Source organism: Dromiciops gliroides, chromosome 3 (assembly GCF_019393635.1).
Source record: "Dromiciops gliroides isolate mDroGli1 chromosome 3, mDroGli1.pri, whole genome shotgun sequence".
NCBI classification, from domain to species: Eukaryota; Metazoa; Chordata; class Mammalia; order Microbiotheria; family Microbiotheriidae; genus Dromiciops; species Dromiciops gliroides.
This window is the reverse complement of record NC_057863.1, coordinates 379484302-379509345: the sequence shown is the minus strand read 5'-3', so window position 1 is coordinate 379509345 and position 25044 is coordinate 379484302. Positions and strand designations below refer to the sequence as shown.

The 25044-nt window shown below is 36.5% G+C and overlaps 1 protein-coding gene and 1 non-coding gene across 2 annotated transcripts in view; both read right to left on the bottom strand.

Moving 5' to 3' along the window:
• NCKAP5 (NCK associated protein 5) overlaps positions 1-21958 on the bottom strand; it is a 1132898-nt gene extending 1110940 nt beyond the window's left edge. Inside the window, 1 exon segment of the mRNA XM_043991612.1 lies at positions 21881-21958. The gene's annotated coding sequence lies outside the window, so the exon portion shown is untranslated.
• Positions 17507-17613, bottom strand: LOC122752076. Its single transcript, XR_006355878.1, has one exon. It is a non-coding gene; the product is annotated as a U6 spliceosomal RNA (small nuclear RNA).
• Positions 21959-25044: the final 3086 nt, after the last annotated feature.

The window sequence follows — 25044 nt, the reverse complement described above, 5'->3', positions numbered from 1 at the left end:
TTGCCTTTCTTTTTTCATAATGTCTGTAATTTTTTTAAGTATCCTCTATTTCAGAGATCTAAGGGATCGATCCCTCAACACTGTTATGTTTCAAGCACAGACCTACTCTGTGTATATTTTGGCTAGTTCAGTTGTTCTTCTCATATTTGTTTTCTTAAATGACATTTCTATTTCCTCATGCAGTACACTGAGGACCATAGAAAAGCATATTATTCAATTGAGCAAGATGATTCCTTAAGGCTGTCCTCCAATGAGGAGTCTCCTTCATGCATATATTAAAATCATACAAGTTTCTTTGATGAAGGTAATGACTGCAATGACTTCTATGTACATACCCTCCTGTTATTAACATCAAGTGAGACATAAGACAAAGGATCTTATGTGTAGCTAAACTTACCACTTTGATAGAAGAGGGTGAGCACAGTCCAGATAAGAGGAATTCTCTAAAGAAGGTTGTCTAAATGCTCCTGGTTGTAGGTGGCTCCCTTGTTTCACACCCTGGAATAACGCAAAGCCAACTAAATGAGATCCAGAACTGCCGGTGCCTCCCCTGTAATAACTTTCTCCTTATTTTGTACATGCATTTATATTTCCATCTTGTCTCCCTCAACAGAATGTAATCTCCTTAATGGCAGGAACTATTCTAATTTTGTACTTGTATTCTCAGCACCTAAAATGGTATGGAGCACACAACCAACATTTAGGAAGTGTTTGCTAACTGATCTATAACTACTCAGAGAATTTGGAAGAACTTCAGCCTAACTATCCAAACGGGAGGGAGTGGGGGAACAATTGGTGTGGATGAAAAATATCTCTTGGTCAGACTATTAGTGTTTGTCCTTCATTCTCAAAGAGGACCATGATATTGGGGAGGTGATGTCATGAGGAAAGGCTGTGCAAAGTCACTAACCTCACTCTCTCCATCTGGAGCTATCTGGGTCCAGTGGCAGGATATAGATGAGGACAACTAGAGATGGCCCCCTGGCCAGACTATGATATTCAATAAATGTATCCCCCAAAGAGATTATGTGTGTATGTATAAATGTATTTAATATACAGATAAAGTACATACAGATACATATAGAATGCCAGGTGTTATATAATCACACATATGTGTATATATTTTATTTTCATATATACCTGTATATAACAGAACAGATACGGTGGATGGACAATGAACTGAACCCAGAACCAAAGAATTAAATTAGAGATTCAATAAGCATTTAAGAAAACAGTAAATATCATGGGGAAGGGAATAGAATGGAGGGAAACAATTAACAATAGTAACAAAAAGAGAAAAGAAAAAAAAGTACAAAAATATTTATAGCAACTCTTTGTGGTGGCTAAGAATTGGAAATCGAAGGAATACCCATCAAATGGGAAAGGGCTAAACAAGCTGTGCTATATGATTGTAATGGAATATTATTGTGCTATAAGAAATGACAGTCAATTGAATAATGATAATTGATATAGTACTTTAAGCTTTGAAAAGCACTTTACATATGATATATCATTTCATCTTCACAACAACCTTGTGAAGTAGATGCTATTATCCCCATTTTAAAGATGAAGAAATTGAGACAAACAGAGGTGAAGTGATTTTCTCAGGGTCACTGAGTATTTGAAGCAGGATCTAAACTCAAATGAACCTGATTCTAGGTCCAACACTCTATCCTCTGCACACCTAACTACTTTAACAATATACTGTGGACTATTACTTGTGAAAAATGTGCCTATTTTCCTCTAACATCCCAGTCAAAGATGTCATCAATGCCTGAATGAAGGAAAAAAATCATTGATTTTTATTATTATTATTATTTTTTTTTGCGAGGCAATGGGGATTAAGTGACTTGCCCAGGGTCACACAGCTAGTAAGTGTCAAGTGTCTGAGGCCGCAATTGAACTCAGGTACTCCTGAATCCAGGGCTGGTACTTTATCCACTGCCCCACCTAGTTGCCCCAAAACCATTGATTTTTAATGCTTACGATGTACCAAGCAGTGCATGTTTTGAGGGGGGAAAGATAATAAGAGGAATAAGATCATTTTAAAAATTTATCCTTTAGGTTTCCCCACCCACGATGATCAGAATGAAATAAAATTGAATTTCCTGGTTAAGAGGACTCTGGTGCTAGAGAATATGAAATGTCACATAATATCTAGAATTTATATAGCACTAAAGGTTGCTTTATGTATATTATCTCATTTGATCAGATGAAGAAACTAGAGTTACAGATGTCCATAGAATGAGATGCACAGGATATGGTGGTACTGGGGACAAGTAAGGGCAGATAGGGAAGGAAAAAGAAACTATCTGCCTGAAGCCCTCTTTCCTGGGTGAAACCTCCCCAGTTGTTTCAGTGAATGCTTAAATAGTATGAATTCTAGCACCCTTACTATGCGGTCACCCTTTACTCCATGCACTTGTTTGTCAACATCTTTCCCATAAGGTGGCCTCCAAAGGTGAACACAATAATGCAGATAGGTCTGATTAGGGCAGATTGGAATGTCACAAGCAGGACCATTGTTCTGTTAATTCTGGACACTATGCTTCTATTAATAGTTGTCAAAAGGAATTGAGTTGAGCAATGTGGCGTAATGGATAGACAGCCAGCCATAGAGCCAGGAAGCTGAGTTCAAATGTGGCCTCTGATACATTCTGGCTGTATGACCTTGTATAAATCATTTAATCATTTAATGTTGTACTTTAGTTAACTGTCTAGAATTATACATTGCAGAGAAGGTACCAATTTCCTTTGGCAAAGGGATTTTCCTTTTCTGTGAAGTCCCTAAGCTAATGAAATCACAGATCCAGTCTCTATCTCTATAGCAGCCTAAGATCTCATTAGTTTTTCTTGCTACCACACCAAACTGTTGGCCTATATTAAGCTCAAAGCCCTATAAAACACCCACATTTTTGCCCCATATGACATTATCTAGCCATCCTGTACTTATCATATAGTTGTTCCTTAACTTTTGAACAGAACAATGCCAAAAGGAGGTGTGTTTGGGGCAATCCATTGGAGAACACTTGTCATACTAATATTGAATCATGGTGTAATAGACTGGAAACTTGAAGGCCATATAGGAAGAGATTAGTCATGTACTGAGGCAGGGAAGAGATTTATTGGTACCTATAACTTGTCCAAGAAGCAGTCAGTGAATTCCTGTTTAGTATGATGAATGGCATAAAATACATTGCTTCCCTGTCTTAGATAGAACTTATATCCTGTTAATTAGAAATAGCAAAACATGTCGATTCATGTATATTTTCATATGGCCAATCATAACAAAAGAGAGGAAGGAGCCTATCTCCCTTCATTGGCCTAGAGATCATTGAACATACTGCATATTGATCAAATATGGGGTAGGCTCCAGATCACAGAACCTGAAATAGGGGCCCTCAGAGACTGACTAGTCAACTCTGAGAGCCCTCAATAATACTTTCCTCTATTGAGATTATAATACAAGTGGGAAACAAAAGCAAAGTGGATGGTCATTCAAATCCAATTCTTGCCCCATATGGAATGGAATCCTGCTTGGATAAGCCTGTTACATAACCAAGAGAAGAGAATTTTGGGCTCTGGAATCAATATATGATTCAGAGGATTCATATAATTGTATATTATTTTTGCACTATTTCTATTAAGTCATTTAACCCTTTGTCATAAATTAGTGGAAAAATTCCTCTCCTCTGAACCTCCCCCCCTCAATATGATTACCTAGATCAAAGAATTCCATTAATTACCACTCTTTGGGTCTAGTCAATCAACCACTTCTGGATCCCTCTAAAAGTGCTATAATCCAGTCCACAACTTTTCATCTTATTCCCAAGGATATCATAAAAAAATAAATTCATTATTAAAATATAAGTATACTATAGCTTTTAAATTCTCCTGATCAAATACATACATCAAAGAGGAAATGAGATTAGTCTATAAAAACCTATTCTTTAGGAAACTATACTATAAAAACTATGCCTTTCAAAGGAATTGCAAAATGAGATCCCCCCCTTCCCCTGAATCAAAGTAAAACTCACCAGTCCATGTTTTGATGAATACACTTAGTCAGTGACTGGGGGAAGAGGGGAGGTTTTAAAAAGGCATCAACTAAACTGATATTTATTTTTTTTTGGTGAGGCAATTGGGGTTAAGTGACTTGCCCAGGGTCACACAGCTAGTAAGTGTCAAGGGTCTGAGGCCGGATTTGAAAGCAGGTCCTCCTGAATGCAAGGCTGATGCTCTACCCACTGTGCTGTCTAGCTGCCCTGATTTTTTTTTTTTAAGATCAAAATGAGCAGAACAAAGAGAACATTGTATACAGTAAAAGCAAGGTTGTTTAAGAACAATTTTGAGCAAATAAGTCATTTTGACTATTACAAATACCCAAAATTAACTACACAGGACATATGCAGGAAGATTCTTTTTGCATCCAGAGAAAGAACTGATAAACAGAAGTATGTATAGAATTATTTTACATGTACATATATGTATATTTGTGTATGTGCGTATGTGTATATATAAATACATACATATTCATGTGTGTGTTTAATGGTAGCCATCTCTAGGGCAGGAAGGAGGCAAGGGAAAGAAAAAAAAGGAAAAAATAAATTTTCATAATAGATGTGCAGCTTCATGTGCAATCATCTTTTTTTTAAATCATACTATAGAAATGCTTGTTTTATTCCATAAATTAAAAATAAACTGATTAAAAAAAAGAATCTACTTTTCTCCTTATTTATCACAAGTCCTATACAATTGTTCATATTCTCAATGATTTCTCAAATATCACCAGCAGAAGTTCATAATCACATTCCTTTGTTCTTTGAGGCTCTTGTTATATATTATCTGGGCCTGGACACAAAATCATTTAAGACATCTAGATGCTTTCATATTTCCTCACTTACTTTGGAACTTCATTCTTTTTCAATATTTTTTTCTGTCTTTACCCAATTGAATAAAGATTCAACAAAGATAAAAGAAAGCCTTGGTTCTCTAAGACAAGCATAGGAGATTTGCCTAGAAAAGAGTTTACTTGAAAAATATCTGCAGATCTGGGATACTACAACCTTAGAATGAGTCAATATGATGGCACAGCAGCCAAAAAAAAAGAGAATTCAAGATTTGGCAGCAGTAAGGAACATATAGTGTCCAGAAAGAAAAAATTGCTATTCATGTTCTGTCCTACATTTATCATACTACATCCTGCATTAAGTTCTATGCACTGTATTTTAGGAAGAAAAATGAAATATTGGAGCATTTCCAGAGAAGGAATACAGGGATAGTAAGAGGTCTGGATACCATGCCATATGATAATGTGAAGATATTTGACCTAGAAAAGAAAAAGCTCAAAAGAAAAATGATAGTTGTCTTCAAATATCTGAAGGTCTGTCTTGTGGAAGAAGGATTAGATGTCCTGCTTGGCATTAAGAACAATGGAAGGAAGTTGAAGAAAAGCAAATTAAGGCTTGCTGTAAGGAAAAACCTTCCTAATAGTTAGAACTGTCCAAATGTGAGATGGACTGCTTGAGGATGTATTGTATACCCTATCATGGGAGATTGACATGTAACACCATGAAAATGGGTGGTGATCATTTATTTACATATTTGTTCTTTCACTTTAAGTAGAAGAAAAAGAGTAAGGTATTCAGGCATTTAGTGTCAGACAGGTGAGGCCACAGCAGGTTTTTCAGTCAATATAGAATTGGTGGCTCAAGGAACAAGGCATGACTTCTGATAGTCCAGTGGTAGTTGAGATGAAGATTCATCTGGCAATCACACCTTATCTGCATGTGAACTTGTGGAACCAATGCTATATAGAAACAATGCTAATTCTGTGCTCACTCTGCCCAAGTATTGAGGTGGCAGAGAGAATTTATCCCCAAGGTATTGGGAGGAAATATTTGTTCTATTATTGTTATGTATTCAAAGTAAATATCCTTTTATGAATGTTGAGTAAATTAAATCATCAAATTGATGTTTTCAATGAAATCCAAACACTCTTCACTATTGACCAACAGTGGAGTAAAACAATTAGTGGAGGCTCAAACCAAATAGCATTAGAGAGAGTCATGTCAAACCACAGATATGCTGGTAATGTTTAATTACCAGCTCTCTGAAAATATTATACATTTTTACATTTAATCTGCATTGCTAATTTTTTCTACATAATTTTCCCAAGTTTAACAATCAATAAAACAATTAGTCTGATTGGTATCGTTTTCTGATCTCTGAAAAGTAAATGCATGTGCTGAAAATTTAACAAACTGGCTGTAATGATTCAGTAAAAACTGGTTTCAGCAAATACAGCATGCCACCAGTCACTTAGGCACACTCATAGGATGCTGAATAGTATAGCCTCCCCAGCTCTAGGAAAGTGAGCCCAGAACGTTTTCATCACATAGGTAACAAACAAAAGAAATTATATTTAAAGCCAGGTTCTCTGACTCCAAATATAATACTCTTTTTCATTGTGCTAACTTAAAGAATTATGTGTTAGTTATTATTATTACTATATTTCTATATTGCTTCCTTTTATTATATAGTCTAAAGAGATAAGGAAATCATCTATATAGCATACTAACTGCAAAATATTCTTGCTAGATCTCTCTAATATCTTCTCTTGAGAGTCCTTATACAAGTAGTTAAAGGAAACTGATGGTTACAGGATCATATGATCAATAAGATGGAAGACTAGAAGTTTTTCTCTGATCCCCACAACCTTTCAAATGCCTCCAAATTAGGGCAGCTAGGGGGCGCTGTGGATAATGCACTGGCCCTGGATTCAGGAGGACCTGAGTTCAAATGTGGCCTCAGACACTTGATACTTGCTAGCTGTGTGACCCTGGGCAAGTCACTTAACCCTGATTGCCTTGCAAAACCAAAACAAAACAAAAATGCCTCAAAATTAAATTATGCAACAAAGATAAAACAACTTCCAGTGTCTCCATGGTCTAGGACAATTGAAATCCAAAAAAAAAAAAAAAAGGTTAAAATTAATAAAATGACAGCAACTCTTAGCTCAGTCAGCATTCCTTCCTTACTCCCTACCATGCTACCATCAGTGAGGCTACCCCAGCTGATCAAAGGATCTAACCCAAAGACTTGTAACAAAATTCAACCACACACTCTAGACCCCTCTCCTTTTCAGTGTCATGGAGATTCAGCATCCAGCTTGTAGAAATTTGCTGAGACTGTGATAGACAAGAATCAACACAGCCGTGCTCCAGGGTACAGAATCTTGCCAGGGCAGCAGCATATAGCTAGAGCCTTGGTGGCAGCATTCTTTGTGGTAGAAGTCTCTGCAGGAGAGTGGAAGAACAGAGGTAAAGGGGAAGGACATGTCTCTGGGCTTAAAACAGAGCTCAAACCAATCGCCACACCCTCCCAGATCCTCAGAGATGCAAACTACAGAAACCAACTTCCTAGCACCAGCATAACACCTGTCTGTATTGCTATTGGTGGGCCAGAGAACTGAGGAACAGAGAGAGCAGGATAGGACACTAGGATAGGACACTGAAAAAACGGGGCGGGGGGGGGGGGTTGTGTAGCACTCCACTTAGGCTGAGGGTTGCAGTATTTTGTCAAAGTCTTTTTCTGCATCTGTTGATATAATCTTGTGATTTTTATTGCTTTTGTTATTGACATGGTCAATTATGCTTATAGCTTTCCTAATAATGAATGAGCGGGGCAGCTAGGTGATGCAGTGGATAGAGCACCGGCCCTGGAGTCAGGAGTACCTGAGTTCAAATCCGACCTCAGACACTTAACATTTACTAGCTGTGTGACCCTGGGCAAGTCACTTAACCCCAATTGCCTCACTAAAAAAAAAAAAAAAAAAAAAAGAAAAGAAAAGAATAATGAATGAGCTCTGCATTCTTGGTATAAACCCTACCAGGTCATAGTGTATGATCTTTGTGATATATTGCTGTAGTTTACTTGCTATTATTTTCTTTAAAATGTTTGCATGAATAATTATTAGGAAAACTGGTATGCAGTTTTCTCTTTCTGTTTTTGTTCTCTCTGGTTTAGGTTTCAAAACCACATTTCAAAACAATATAAAATCCATAGAAGGAAGTTTATAGGATTTCATCTTTACCTTTTTTTTCAAATAGTTTGTATAATATTGAAATTAATTGTTTTTTAAATGTTTGGTAGAATACAACTGTAAATCCATTTGGTCCTGGAAAATTTTTCTTAGGGAGCTCACTTATGGCTTATTCAATTCCTTATCTTAAGATAGTTATTTAATTATTCTATTTCATCTTTTATTAATCTGGGCATTTTTATTTTTATAAATATTCATCAATTTAACTTAGATTATCTGTTTTATTGGTATATGATTGGGCAAAATAATTCCTAATAATTGCTTTAATTTCATTTCCATTGGAAGTATCTATACTCTTTTCAATTTTGATACTGGTAATTTGGTTTTCTTCTTTCATTTTTAATCAAAACAGTGGTTTATCTATTTATTTGTTGTTGTTTTTTTTCATAAAACTAGCTCCTAGGGTTTTATTTATTAGTTCAATGGGTTTTACTTTCAATTTGGTTAATATCTCTCTCTTGATTTTCTGGGTTTTAATTTTGGCATTCAGGGAATTTTATTTTCTCTAGTTTTTTTTCTTTTAGTTCCATGCCTAATTCATTGATCTGTTCTTCCTCTCTTTTGTTGATGTTAGCATTTGGAGATATAAATTTTCTCCTAAGTATTGCTTTGTCTGCATCCCACAAATTTGGTAGGTTGACTCACTCTTGTCATTGTCTTTAATGCCATTATTGATTGTTTCTATAAATTGTTCTCTGGCCCAATTATTTTTTATAATTAGATTCTTTAGTTTCCAATTAATTTTAATATATGCTTCCAAGGCCCTTTGTTGAATGTAAATTTTATTGCATTATAGTCTGAAAAGGATGAATTTAATATTTCTGTCTTTCTGCATTTGTCTGTGGTCAATTTGTATGAAGGTAAACTGTATGGATGAGAAAAAGTACACTCCTTTTTATTCCACTCAGTTTTCTTTGCAATTCTATCATCTCTAACTTTTCTAAAATTTTATTCATATCCTTAATTTATTTTTTATTTATTTTATAATTAAATTTATCTAGTTCAGAGAGGGATAAGTTGAGGTCCCCCACTAGTGTATTTTTGTTGTTTTCTTCTGTAACTAATTTAACTTTTTCTTTAAGAATTTGGATGCTATGTCATTTGGTGCATATATGTTTAATACTGATATTACTTCATTGCCTATGGTGCCTTTTAGCATAATGTATTTTCCCAAATTACCCCTTTTAATTAGGTCTATTTTTGCTTTTGCTTTATCCCAGGTCATGATTGCTACTCCTGCCTTTTTTTTTTTAACTTCAGTAGAAGCAGAATAGATTCTTCTCCAGCCCCTTATATTAATTCTGCATATTTGTCTCTATTTTTCAAGTGTATTTCTTGTAAACAATTATTGTTGGACTCTAGTTTTTGATCCATTCTGCTATCTGCTTCTGCACTACAGGTTAAGTTCATCCCATTTACATTCATAGTTATGATTACTAAATGTATATTTGCTTCTATCCTATTTTCTTCTGTTTATCCTTTTCTCTTTATCTCTGTCTCTCTTTGTCTCTCTGTCTCTGTCTGTCTCTGTCTCTCCCTCCCTCCCTCCTATCCCTCCCTCCCTCCCATCCCTCCCTAAAGGTCTGTTTTGCTTCTGACCACTATAACTCCATTAGTCTACCCTCCTTCTTACCATTACTGCCCTTCCTCTTATTCCTTTCCCCCCTGCTTACCTTTTGAGTAAGAGAGAATTTTATCAACTGAGTATCTATCATCTATTCATCTATCTATCTATTTATCTGTCTGTCTGTCTGTCTTCCTATCTGCCTACTTATCCTTCTTACTTTGATCCAGTTCAGATGAAAATGAGATTTAAGTGTTGCCTCCCTCCATTTTCCTTGCTACTATAAAAATTCTTCCTTGTGTACCTCTTTAATGTGAGACAATTCACCATTCTTCCTCTGCTTTCTCCTTTCTCCCAGTACATATCACTTTTGCACACCTCCATTTTTTTAGATTATCCCAAAATAATCGACTTACACTCATGTAGTGTGTCTATGTAGACTCCTTCTAATGTCCCTAATAATGACAAAGTGATCATCTTCCCTTGTAGGAATATAAACATTTTAAACTGATTAAGTACCTTAGGAATTCTCTTTCATGTTTACCTTTTTATGTTTTTCTTGAGTCTTCAGTCTAAATGTCAAATTTTCTATTCACCTGTGGTCTTTTTATCAGGAATACTTGAAAGTCCTCTATCTCATTAAATACATTTTTCCTCTGAAGTATTACATTCAGTTTTACTGGTTAGGTAATTCTTGATTGTAACCCTAGCTCCTTTGCCTCCTAAAACATCATATTGCAAATGATCTATTCCTTTATAGTGGTAGCTGCTAAATATTGTATGATTTTAATAGTAGGTCCATTGGATGCTTGTAGTGTTTTCTCCTTAACCTAAGAGCTTTGAAATTTAGCTATAATATTCATAGAAGTTTTCATTTTGTAATCTTTCAGGATGTTTTCAAGTAGTCCAATAATAATTAAATTACATATACTCAATCTACTTTCCAAGTCAGTTGTTTTTCTGATGAGATATTTTACATTTTCTTCTTTAATTATTTTGACTTTGTTTTATTTTGACTCGCTATCTCATGTAGTTAGCTTTCACTTGTCCAATTCAAATTTTTAAAGGATAGTTTTGTGTATTTGTAGAGTGAGTATTTGAACCTCTTTTTCCATTTGGCAAATTCTGCTTTTTCAAGGAGTTCTTGTTTTTTAAGTGAGATCTTGTATCTCTTTTGCCATTTGGCTTAATTTGTTTTTAAGCTGTTATTTTCTTCAGTACATTTGTGCTACTTTTACCAGGCTGCTCATTTTACTTTTATGATTTTCTTATACCACTCTCATTTCTTTTTCCAATTTTTCTTCTACAATTTAGATTTTTTTTTAAATTTTGCCCTTTCTTTATATCTTCTAGGAATTTTTATTAGGCTTATATACAATCTTTATTTGGGGGGGGGCAGCTAGGTGGTGTAGTGAATAGAGCACTGGCCCTGGATTCAGGAATACCTGAGTTCAAACCTGGCCTCAGACACTTGACACTTACTAGCTGTGTGACCCTGGGCAAGTCACTTAACCCTCATTGACTCACCCCCCCAAAAAACAAAACAAAACAACAAAAAAAAAACAATCTTTTTTTTTTTTTGAGAATGGCTTGTAGGTTTTCATATCACTGTTGTCTTCTGAATATGTGTGTGTCTTGATCTTCCCTTCCACCCTCATAGCTTTTTATTGTCTGTTTAGTTGTTGTTGTTGTTGTTGTTATCTCACTTTCCAGCCTATTTCTTGACTTTGAACTATATCTTCAATTGAGCTCTGCTCACCTGTGAAAGGGGGACTCTTTCAAGCTTTAGGTTTTTCATACTGTTGTTTTCATAACTAGTTCTGAGAGTCTGTAATTGTAAGTGCTTCCAAGGTGATATGATGCAGGGACAGGTGCTCTGTGCTCTGGCACTTACCCAGAAAGAGCCCCTCATCCCTTGCAGCCATAAACACTACCACTCCTTACCACCCTGGAACTGTAACCAGGGCCCTTCATCCCTTGAAATTGCAAGCACTCCTCTCCACCTTAAAACTGGAACAGGGGACTGAGTAACAGGCAATGGAATGGTTAAGAAGTTATTTATCATTTACCCAGTGCTAGCAATATGGTCCTCTGTGGTCTTTTGCTGACCAGTTGTCCATTCACTTTTCCATCTCTGAGTAGAGAGCTATTAAAGCTGCTGCCATTGTTGCCTCCATCTTCAAGGCCCACCAATGGTGATGCCACCATGTCTACTCTGAGCCAGGTCCCACCTTAGTGCCATAGATCTTTCCTTCTAAACTGCCAACTTATCTGGGTCTAGAAAATGTATTACCCAAATGCAATGTTACCTTTGCCATTCCAGAATTTTATTTGAGGCATTATTTTAAAGTCATTTTCAGGGAAAGATTGGGAGATTTAAACTGGAATGGTCCCTCTACATTGCTATCTTCAAACTGGGGCCACTTTTATTCCCCCTTCCCACCAAAAAAAATATCACTTGGTGCAGAAACCTAGGTTGATGAACTGTGAATTGCCCAGTATAGAAAGGAGCTAAAACATGCTGAGATAAAGCCACCAAGGAAACTACCATTAGTAAGCAAGTGACCAGTTGGGGGAAATAAGTATAAAGCAGAAGGTTGTAGTGGGGCCGAGGGAGTGGGGGGGAGGAGACTGAAAATCCCAAAGATCTCAGAAAGAAGAAAACTCAAAAACCTTGAACATAAACTGATAAATCAATGTAGAAAATATTAACAGAATGAAATATGGCCTCCAGATCTAGTAAATGAGTTCATACATCTATGAATAAATATTGTAAAACAAAGGGAAATTATACAGCTCTTGAAGAGAAAGAGAACCATATATAATTTGAGGAGAATATGGAACCATGACACACTGTTTTTTAATGGTTTTAAAGAGAAATGTGAATTATGAAGGTAGAATTTATGGATTCCACAGCAAAATAATTGACAAAATAGAAAGACAAATCTGTGATTGCAACTCCAGATGAGGAAACAAAAGAGAGAACACAAGATAGGGAATTCAAAGACAATATAGAAGAAGAGAAGAAAAAGAATATTAAAAGGAAATATACTCCTTATTATTGAATCTTTAATATAGGATATGCACATATAACCAAAGGATCATAGGACTCCCAAAAGAACACAAGGCAAAAAAAAATCATAATGCAGGAAATAACATCATAACTTGTGAATGCATAAAATGAAACATGAATTAAAAGAATTCAGATTGCCTTCAAAAACAACAAGGCAGCAAACTCCTAGACATAAAGTTGTTAAACTTTGTTGTTGTTTTTTTAGGGCAATGAGGGTTAAGTGACTTGCCCAGGGCCACACAGCTAGTAAGTGTTAAGTGTCTGAGGCCGGATTTGAACTCAGGTACTCCTGAATCCAGGGCCGGTGCTTTATCCACTGCGCCACCTAGCTGCCCCAAAGTTGTTAAACTTAACAAACCAAATAAGAAACTAGAAGTTCTGCCAGCTATGAGGAGAGAAGACCTTCAAAAACAAAAGAAAGGAAATTAAAAAAACAAACAAGACTATTCTGCACCCACCAAAAATACAGGAAGGAATGGAATAATGTGTTTTGAAGAGAAATGGAGATCAGGATGCATCCCAGTGTTTCATACTCTGCAGATGTGAGCTTAAGTATAAGCAAAAAAGGATGGACTTTTGATAATAAAGAGGGTTTAGAAACATTTTTAGAATGAAAATGAGACATGAAGAAATTATTTGCTTCTCAAAAACCTAGACAAGAGAAATACAGGATAGGTAAATGAATGCTGCCAAGGAATACAACAGTAAAAGTGACAATAGCGAAACCAGTAAGAGACTTCATTCTAAATGTACACAAGGAGACAGAGAGGTGAGGGCATGAGCCAGGTGGAGATATAAGTGAAGAGATGGGCCTTGAATACTATGAACAGAAACTGACAACTCCTTTTCTCTAGGTCAATCGATGGTTTGGGTGGGACTATGTTACAAAATGGAAGGATACATGAAAGGGAAGAGGGAAGTAAGGAGAAAAGTATGATGTGCCCAAGTCAAATTTGAAGACTAGCAATGAGGGGAAGGTGACCTTTCTGGTCTTTCAGAAAGATAAAAGCCTATAGGGGAGTAGGTGAGGAGGGAGGAAAGATTGAAAACAGGAAAAGAGGGAAACTTTGTTTTGGTTGAAAAAAAAAAACATTCTACTGATAAATAGCCCTATGAGTAATGAGAGATTTTCTGTGAAGAGAGATAAGGAGCTTGTGCTGGATGTGGTCTGTGGGATTTGGTGCTTGAAAATATCACTTATCTCACCTTGGGAGGGTATAAGTTGAAACTCCCTGGGGCAACTGGCTCCTGAAAGAGTGGGAGGGAGTGAACTCAGGAAGAAGAATTTAAGAAAAATGTCAAAATAATAATTACAACAACGACCAGAAGTGTTAGGCCAATAGTGAGCTAGATATTTAGGGATGTGGTGTGGAGGACACTACTATGGGATAGTAGTCCTCTCTATTACCTGCAAGAATTGGCATTGTTCTGGTAGTGAGGCATAATGGAAAAAGGAGAGTCCACAGGGCAAGTCATGAGAGAAGAACCCAGAATTGATACTTCAAAACTTATGATTCCATGAGAAATACAGAGAAAAGAGAGAGGCTAAATAATTAAAAGGGTCATGAATCAGAATAATTATCTAGGATATACTGAAAAAGAAGGATAATTTGAGTGTGGGAGACATAATGCTTCAGAATTGTTGTTCAGTTGTTTTCAGTCATGTCTGACTCTTCAATGCAACATTTGGGGTTTTGTTGGCAAATATACTGAAGTGATTTGCCATTTCCTTTTTCAGCTCATTTTACAGATGAGGAAACTGAGGCAAACAGGGTTAAGTGACTTGCCCAGGATGACGAAGCTAGTACGTGTCTGAGGCCAGATTTGAACTCAGGAAAATGAGTAATCCTGACTTCAGACCCAGCACTCTATCCACTGTTCCACCTAACTTCCTGGAAACAAACCCACAAAAACAATTTTTTTAAATTATGAACAGTACTAGCTGAAAAAGAGAAAAAGGAGGAATCTACTTAACTAGGAGGAAAAGGAGTAATGGGAAAAAATAACAAAAGCAGGGGTGGGAGAAGGAATGTATAAAAAAATTCTCAATAGAAAGGGTTAACAAATAGATGGGGGAGACAACTATTGCAAATAAGCCACGTTTTTAAAAATTAAAGTTAAATAATTAAGGAACACAGTACTGTGTTTACAGTAGCAAAAGAAAAAAATAATAACTTGAGAAAAAACAATATTAGAGACAAATGGAGAAAAATTTAAACTAACAACTTTAAATATGAATGGATTAAACAATCCAACAAAATTAACATGAGTGACAAATTTAATAAGAAAAGAAAACCCTGCAATCTGTTGCTTACCAGAAATACACTTAAATCTCTCTCACACACACACACACACACACACACACACACAATATTAAACTGAAGGGTAGAAAAAAAATTGCATCAGGTGAAACCAAAAAAGCAGAGCTATCTAATGAAAACATTCAAAAAATAAAGAGTTAAACAAGGAAACCACATTGTGATGAAAGGAAATATAGACAAAAATATTGGTAACAAACTTATATGCTCCAAATGTCTTAGAATCCAAAGTCATAAAGGAAACTTTAACTGAGCTATAAGAATACATAGACAGGGGGCAGCTAGATGGCGCAGTGGATAGAGCACCGACCCTGGAGTCAGGAGTACTTTAGTTCAAATCCAGCCTCAGACACTTGACACTTAACTAGCTGTGTGACCCTGGGCAAGTCACTTAACCCCAATTGCCTCACTAAAAAAAAAGAATACATAGACAACAACACAATAGTGACAGGAGGTTTCAATATGTATTTCTCTCACAATTTTGCATCAATCCAATAGAAAGAAAAATAAAATGGGAAAACATGGATCTGAATACATTGCTGAAGAAATTAGTTATCCCTTCCGCATTGTAAGGGTTAGGAACATAGCACCAGATTGATCTGGAAAATCCACATAAAAATTTTTGGCCCTCCCTTTGTACCAGAGAAAAAGATTGATTTTTAAAATGTTTCTTTTATGGAGTATTTACAGTACCTTATTGTAAAATTTGGGTTAAGTATGTGGTCATAGACTATATGTAGGTCAATGTCAAATAAAAACACCTATACATGTAACATGCATTTCTGAGTTTTTATACTTTTCTGTGTCTTCTGCTGGTATTTGCATGTTGTCTGCAGCATTCACAAAACTCCCCAAAATCTTATTCCAATCTGTGTTGTATCAAAACTGCAATGGGGAAAGTCATGATGTAGAAGGGATAACTATGGAGCTAAAAGACATTTGGCATCTTCTAAATGGGACTGCAAAAAGAACATACATGTTTCTCAGTACTATATAGAACTTTTTAACAAAAATTGACCACATATTAGAACATAGAGATATTGTTAATTTATAAAAAGGAAGAAATAGTTGATATGTACCTTATAGATCATACCAATAAAAATAAGTAAGTGCTTCAGGACTACAAACAAAAGAAAGGGCCCAAATTGAAAACTTTACAATGAAATTCAATATAATGATTGAATCAAAAACTATAATATAGAAATAATTAATAATTATATGAAAGAAAATTATAATGATGAAAATACACACCAAAAGTCCTGCAATAGAGCTAAAACAGTTAACAGGAGAAATAGTATATCCTTACAAACATACATTAAAAATTGAAAAAGTGGATAAATGAATTGAATATACTTTTAAAAATTGGAAAGCCGCCAAATAAACAAAACTAAATCAAATGCAAATGAAAGGATATTAAAAATTAAAGGAGAAACAGGTAAATTTAAAACAAAAAATGAACTGATTAAAAAACTAAAAGCTGATTCTTTAAAAATAGTAAAATTGATAAGACTTTAGCTAATTGAATTAAAAAGAGGGAAGAAAGTCAAATCAATGAAATAGCAAATGAATGAGGTGAAATTAAAACAATATGAGAAGAAATAAAAATATTAATTAGAGCATATTATATACAGTTAAATGTCAACAAAACAGAGAACACAAAAGAAATAGAATACCTTAAAAATATGAACTACTCAAACTATCAGAAGACCACATAGAGATCTTAAATCACCAAATCTCAGAAAAAAGAAATGGATCTAGCTGCAAAGGAGCAACCAAAATGTTGGGGGCTGGGGGTGAACCTGCTCCTGATGTATTCACAAGAGTATTATTCTATTACATTTTTAAAGTACAATTAGTAACATTTTTCACAATTTTTTAATCAAGAACTGAGAAAGTAACCTACCAGAATCCCTTTTATGAGACAAATCTAAGTCCAATACCTAAAACAGTAAAAGATAAAATATAGAAGGAAAGCTATAGGCCAGTAGAATTAATGAATACTGACTCAAAAAAATTAAACAAAATTCTGTTCAACAGACAACAGCAATTTATCTAAGAAGCTATTCATTATGACAGAGGGATTTTATACCATGGATGCAAAACTGGTTCAACATTAGGAAAGCAATGACCATAATCAATCCTATTAAACAACAAAATATCCAATATGCATGATCATCTGCACTGATTCAGAAAAAAAAATCCATAGAAAAAATATAACATTATCTTATGATAAAAATTCTACCAAATATAGCACAGTCTTTTTTTTTTTTTTTTTTTTTTTTTGCAGAGCAGTGAGAGTTAAGTGACTTCCCCAGGGTCACACAGCTAGTAAGTGTCAAGTGTCTGAGGCCGGATTTGAATTCAGTTCCTCCTGAATCCAGGGCCAGTGCTTTATCCAATGAACTACCTAGCTGCCCCTAGTGTTCTTTTCTTTCTTTTTTTTTTTTTTAAATATGGAACGGTTCACGAATTTACGTGTCATCCTTGCGCAGGGGCCATGCTAATCTTCTCTGTATTGTTCCAATTTTAGTATATGTGCTGCTGAAGTGAGCACCCCAGTGTTCTTTTTAATGTCATAAAAAAATCATTTATCCACAATAAGGATACACTAGAACATTTTTCAATAAATTTAGGAGTGAAACAAGAAATGCCCCCTCTCCCCACCATTACTTGATACCATTTTGGTAACTCTAACAGTAGCAATAAGACAAAAGAAATAAATTAATGACATAAAGATAAGCAAAGAAGAGATAAAACTACTCTTATTTGCTGATGACATAATGAATGGTATATTAGGAAAATCAGAGTCGACAAGATACTAATTTGTCTTCAACAAAGTTTCAGGCTACCAAATAAATCCTCAAAAATCAACAACATATCTATATAATCATAATAAAACTCAAGAAACAATAATAGAAAGGGAACTCCACTCCAAATAATTATATAACAGATAAAATATATTCCCCATTTCCTTTCATTTGATACCACTCCCCTAGACAACTCTCTAGGAATGTAAGTTGCAGTGAAACTGCCCTGGCATATACATCCGTGTGTATATGTATATATGCATACATGTATGTGTGTATATGTGAGTTATGTGTGTGTATGTGGGTTACATAGCTCAAAGTCCATTTGCCTAAGCATTTCCTCATTAATGGAGACTATGCAATGCTCTGCACCTATATGAGTGGTGGAATTGATAAGAACTTGGAACTCTATTTTTATAAATTTATAATTTTTTCTCCCAAGGGAGAAATATAATACACAATTCAAGCTCCATTTACATAAAGCTCTTGTTATTGGTGGAAAAAGTGTTATCAACTCTTCTGAGCTTATGTTGAAGTTGGTGAGAGCTTAGGAGAGAAGAGACAGAAGCTTCAAGATAAAAGACTTTTGATTCTAGATTCTCTTCATCTACAATGACCTACTTACTATTCCTTATGCCTGGAATCTCCTCCCCTACTTCTACCTCTTAATTTCTCTGGCTACTGTCAAGATGCAGATCAAAGCTCACCTTCTGAAGGAGGCCTTTCCCAGTCCTTTCTGTAGTCAGTACCTTCCTCTCTTCAATTATCTTCTGTAACATATATGTATATACACACACAGTATCTGGTTTTGTTTATTGATTTTGTGCTGTTTGGGCCATAAGAATGGGAGCTCTTTGAGGGGATAGATTACTTCTTGCCTTTATTTCTATCCTTGGTACTTATCATAATACCTAACATACAACAATCCCTTAAGAAATAATTGTTTGACTCGATTTGTTAGCTAATAATTATGTAGATTATAAACTTTACACACAAAAAATTTTTTAAAAGAATGAGATAAAGATGAAATAATATTTAATCCTCGAGTCACTGGAGACTGGTTTTGGCAGTTGTCCAGAAAAATGGATTGAAGAGGGAAGAGACTTGAGGCAAGTGGTTTAATTAGGAGGCTACTGAAGTAGTCCAAACAAGAGGTGATAGGGCCTAGAGAAAAGTTGTGGCTATGTAATTAACAGTAAGTGAAGAGATAAGAGAGGATTTATATATAAAGGTAGAAATAACAAGACTTGGCAACTAATTAAATATGTAAAGTAAAAGGGTGGAGACAATCTCTTTTTCATCAGTCGCTGTTCTAAAGCATGCTCCAAGGAGTCTGCTATAGCAGACAAGTGACTGTTGCTTGTCCTTCATTCTGGAAGAGGACCGTGACATCAGGTGATGTCATGACTTGCAGTGAAATGGACTTAAGTGAGGAAGAGCTGTGCAAAGTCACCAACCTCACTCTCTCCTCCAGAGCCATCTGGGTCCAGTGGCAAGACAGGACAACTGGACGTGGCCCCAAATGTTTACGGCAATTGGGGTTAAGTAACTTGCCCAGGGTCACACAGTTAGTGTCTGAGGTGAGATTTGAACTCGCATCCGCAACTTCAGGGCCAGTGCTCTATCCACTGCAACACCTACCTGCCCCATAGGAAGTAGATGGGAGGAAAAGAGGTAGCATAGAAATTTTGAAATAACACCTGTACAGTTGCTGCTGTGGATGTTTGGGTAGCACAAATTGGGAGACAGGAAACATACATCAAAAGAAAGGGGTAATATATGGTAATGTAGATAGAGTTGTGTTCGAGAAGATCCCTATGATCTGGAGAGGGTAAGATACCCATTTTTCTACTCTTTGATTGGTGAGCTATACACCTCTTGGGGTCCGCAACTACAGCTTGGGAGAACATTATTCTAAAGAATCATTCATGTACTATCAGTCAAGGTCTGATGCACCTAGCTTCTCTGGGCCTCAGTTTCCTCATCTGTAAATTCAGAGACCTAGAGGAGGAAGAAGAAGAAGAGAAGGAGGAGAAGAACAAGAAACTAGCATTTGTGAAATGTGCTTGAGGGTTTGCAAAGCATTTTTATAAATATTATCTCATTTTGTCCTTACAATAATCCTGAGAGATAGATGCTATTATTACATCCATTTTACAGATAAAAGAACTGAGGAAAACAGATGGTAAGAAACTGGCCCGGGGTCACATAGCTAATAAGTGTCTGAGGCAAAATTTGAACTCTAATCTTCCTGACTCCATGTCCAACGTTCTATTCACTGCACCACCTAACTTCTTCTAAGGGCTGAAAATGGACCACGGTCCTTGAGCACCTGAAAATTCTTTGCTATCTTATTGACTAATCCCACATCCACAATATCCATATATATCCATATATATGTATATATATATATAATATATATATATATATAGACAGAGAGAGATATGTATGTGTAAACAGATATAAATAGATAGATAGATCATTATAACCCAGTAGTTATTGTACTCATTAACCTATTCGTCATAGACTCAGGCATTCAGGTGCTTGGTTTGATGGAGCTGGTCATCATTATCAATCATTGCCCTTCTTTCTGCAAAAGTCTTTTAAAAGAACAGACCTTTTGTTATTCCATACTGCTCCAAATACTCTGGTCTCTCTGGGTTAGGTGCTCCACCCCCTAACTCCCATGTGTAGTCCCCAGTGTTTCTCCAAGCTTTGGCCCTGTCACTGGCAAGAAAGCTTTATTCGTTCACATATGCTTTGGTTCACACAACCCCCATTTCATAAACACAACAGTCATTCAGTCTAGCTCCTTATTCACACTCCCACACATAGACACACATACTCTGTGTGCGAACTGATGATGCCCCACAAGTGGCTCTCACACACAGAGGGTATAGATTTGCATGGGTTCTTTTTGAAATCTTTGGAGTTTCAACTTTCCTGGGTTCTGCAAACTCAATGGATAAAACTGTGCAACTGCAAGATTCCTTAAAATCCCCCTTCCAGGCTGCCCAACATTTATTTTGGCAGCAGGTACCTGGAGAGTTTCTGAAAGCCTCAGTTTGGCCTGGCCTCAGAGCTACTGGCACAGTAAAGATTAATAAGGCTTATTTAGCTGAAATCCTCATGCTGCAATGTGATCCTTTACCATGAAATGGGCAAGATTCTTTGTTTGCAATGAACAAAAGTGAAGCCAAAAAGGGCTGAATGTGACATGCAAAAATAGTAAACAATCAAGAACTTTGTATGTTTTCATCTGGTAAACTGATGGCTAGAAATCCTTGCCCTCTGCCTCCCCCTTTCCTAAATAACATCCATATTTACAGTTTACAGGAATGAAAGAGCCAAATCCAAAAATGACCCATAGATTCCCATGGTTTTTTTTCTTCTCTTTTCTTTCTTTCTTTCTTTTTTTTGAGGTAAGTACAAAGCACCAAAGAGATAGTGCATCTTGAATTGTTTCTTCAATACATCAAGAAAGAATAATTGAGGAGTATTACTCAATCTAAAAACCTGCTTTAGGAATGGTTGAAAATCAAGATAACATGAGGTATTTGCAAATATTTATGTTTTTGCCTTTGGAAATCAAGCTGTTAATGTTAAATTGATAGTGAACCCAGGCAAAAATTACTTTTTATAGGTAAGGTACAATTAGCATGGAAATAAACTTTAAAAAAAAATCTCAGGTATTGTGCAGACGCAGAAAGCAGCTGTAAATCAAATAGAATCTAGCTCCAGACACTTCTATGAGAGCAGGTAGGAAGACAGGTCAGCAGAGAATCGAGACTTTAAAACCCCTAGCATCCTGGAATTCCGGAGAAGCCCTGGACGCCCCCACGTGCTGGATAACTCCTATCTATTTAACACAGAGCATCCCATCGCATTCTCCAGGAGAAGAAAAACAAAAACAAAAACAGGCAAACAGTTTGTGACTCAAAGAGCTGGAGCTGCCGCATATTGTCAACTCCATGCAGACATAAACATGAAAAGGGGGCGAAAATCTGTCCTTACCTAAAAGGCATGGCAGACAGGGCAGGGCAGTGTTTTCACTGCGCCCAACTCAGTGCTTTCTCTTTCATTCGGGCAACGCTCTAACGCTATTGAGGAGAGTTCCTGGGGTTTTCGGATCTTCCTTCAAGAGTTTTTAATCACTGGCTTCCCCAGTCCCGGTTTAACAAATACCACTGTGTTCTGTCAATATTTGTATGCAGCACCACATCGGGCAGCCGGCCAACATACAGGATTTCAAGAGGCAGGGGAAGAAAACTGACACCCTAACAAACACACTCCCGGCTTTGTGTCTTTTAAGGTGGTGCTAAAAGTGTCATCTTTGATTCTGACAGGAGCTAAAGATAGCCTCTTTTATGACTTTCTCCGTTTCCCCTAAATGCTCTGCTGGCTTTCACGGGAGAGAGGAGAAGGGGAGTGGGGGGGGGGGAGGGTGTCCTAGGGGGGAAAAAAAAAGTTTGTTTTTTTGTCTCCCTGCCCCAAAGTTCTCCCTCACAATCACATGGCTTTCCTTTCCACCAGCTGCACTTTAAATGTATTTTAATTGGCTGGAATGTAGAAAGAATCCATTTGGCAGTCATTTACATTTGAAGCACGCCCTGGGCAGCTGAAACAGGCCCCAGAAGCAGCCGATTACTTCATCAAAAGCTGTACTTAGAATACCATTGACTCCTACATAACTACAGTGAACTCTATTCTATAGCAGGGGTGAAGTAATTAATAATTTTCTGTGAAAATTCTTCATTAATCTAAAAGCTTAAAAAAAATCCTCCCTAACCCATTCCCCACACAACAGTTTCTCTGAAAGAAGATTTGATTTATGGCCCTAGGTTTTACTCCTCCCAAACACTGACTCTGTGAAGCATTACAAGACATGTAAATAAGTTGGTTTGCCTGAACAGTTAATTTAAGTCATTTTCCTTTTGAATAATCCCCTGAGAAACATTGTTCTATTACTTCCTTACACTCAGCCGTGTGCTACAATAAATATTGGCAATACTTGTGGCATTTCCTCTTCCTTTCCATTTTTCAGAGTGGGTTGTAATTATTATGCCCTGGACTCTGCTAGAACTTGCAAGAAATAAATTCACCTGGAATCAAAGTGTTAGAAGAGCCTATATGCAGAATTTGTGAGCCTAAGAGTTAAAGTCCTACATGTGGGGAGAGGGGATCCTAAAATGTAACACTGTAAGACAGAAGAAAATCCAGATGCTAGGAAAGCACAAAAGAGACCAATGAAAAGGCAATATATAATAAACACACAATCACAAAGAAATAGTCATGTTAGAGTGAGCGTAGCTGTTTTCAGTCTCTACACACTGAGGATTTATCTATGTAGAGAAATTATACTTTGAAAGTAATCCCAAGAAGCTTTCCCCCCCATTTCTTTAAAAGTATTGTGGTCCTCCAACGAGACAGTGGGGAGAAAATGCTGCATTTGCAGTCTGTATTGTTTGGCAGAAATGAAATGAGGATGGGGGTGGGGGGAAAGACATCCACTTTAATTGGTTATGAGTTTGAACTTGGACCCTGAACAAAGAAATCTTTCCAGGAAAATCGTGGAATAATAGTAAGTGGAAGAATAGGAGTAAGGTGTGAGACAAGGAGACAGGCACAGCAGGATATCAGGATTAATACTAGCACTGTACCTGAAAAGAATGGGCAAGTTCAATTCTTGTTGATGATGTTCATATTTCCTCCCTTTGGCCCTCTCTTTGCCCTACATCATTATAGTTTCAGTCTTTGGGGGGGGTAATTAATTAAAAATTTTAACAGAGTTTCCATTGTGTAAACCATATATGGAACTTGCAAGTATTGCTGACTGTTAATAGAGGCTGCTGAAAACCTAGTGGCTCATGAACCACAGATGAAGTGAAAAGATGAGAAAGTCACTTCTGTGACTTCTCTCCTCCCTACTCCAATGATAACGTTAGGGATCAACAGGTTATAGCACTTCATTATCCCAACTTTACCTAGGAGCTGTTTGAGAAAGAACTTTCTAAATTCTTTATAGAGTACTTAGACAGAACTTTCAATTCTATTAACCCTTTTTGACCCAGTAGATTCTTTGCACTTACCAACAGAGAATGATGTTCTCTTAAGTTATAGGACTCCCTTGGATCTGTTCCTCCCCCTCTTTTTACTATAAAATAGGATTGCCCATGTTCTAAACCCTGTTGCTCTATCCTATATAGCTGAATCTCTTTGTTGATTGATTCTTTTTTTTTTTTAGTGAGGCAATTGGGGTTAAATGACTTGCCCAGGGTCACACAGTTAGTAAGTGTTAAGTGTCTGAGGCCGGATTTGAACTCAGGTAGTCCTGAATCCAGGGCCAGTGCTCTATCCACTGCACCCTGTTGATTGATTCTTAAGGTAAGTATGGATCTTGCATTTCTACTATTTTTAATCTCTCTCTCTCTCTCTCTCTCTCTCTCTCTCTCTCTCTCTCTCTCTCTCTCTCTCTCTCTCTCTCGGCTTATTTATTCAGAGATGGAATATATTCTGATCACAAAACATACTCCCCTTTAAATCTCATCCAGAAATTATAAGGATATACTTTCTTCTTTTGGCTAATAAGCTCTCTGTTCCTATTAATATTAGTCTGGTCATCCAACAAAAAACCAAGATCCAAGATTTATGTTTTAATTCTTTTATTTCAACACTCCTATACCCCTTAGAGAATTTTTGCGTGTGTGTGTGTGTGGGGGGGGGTAATTGGGGTTAAGTGACTTGCCCAGGGTCACACAGCTAGTAAGTTTCAATTGTCTGAGGCTGGATATGAACTCAGGACCTCCTGAATCCAGGGCCAGTGTTCTATCCATTGAGTCACCTATCTGCCCCACCCCTTAGAGAATTTCAAGCTGTATCAGTCTTCTAACCCTAGCTGGGCCTGGAGTAAGGAGGATTTTAATTCAAATGAAGCCTCAGACACTTACTAGCTAGTTTTGACTATGGAAGCATCAGACCAGAAACAAACAAACAAAAAGAGTACCCATTGATTGAAGATAGTTCCAAAGTACTCATGATGGAAAATGTTCTCCAAATCCAGGAAAAAAAAAAGAACTGTGGAATCTAGATACAGATTGAACCACACTATTTCTATTGTTTTTGTTGTTGTTGTTTTTCTTTTTGGGGTTTTTTCCTTTTTGCTCTGATTCTTCTTTCAC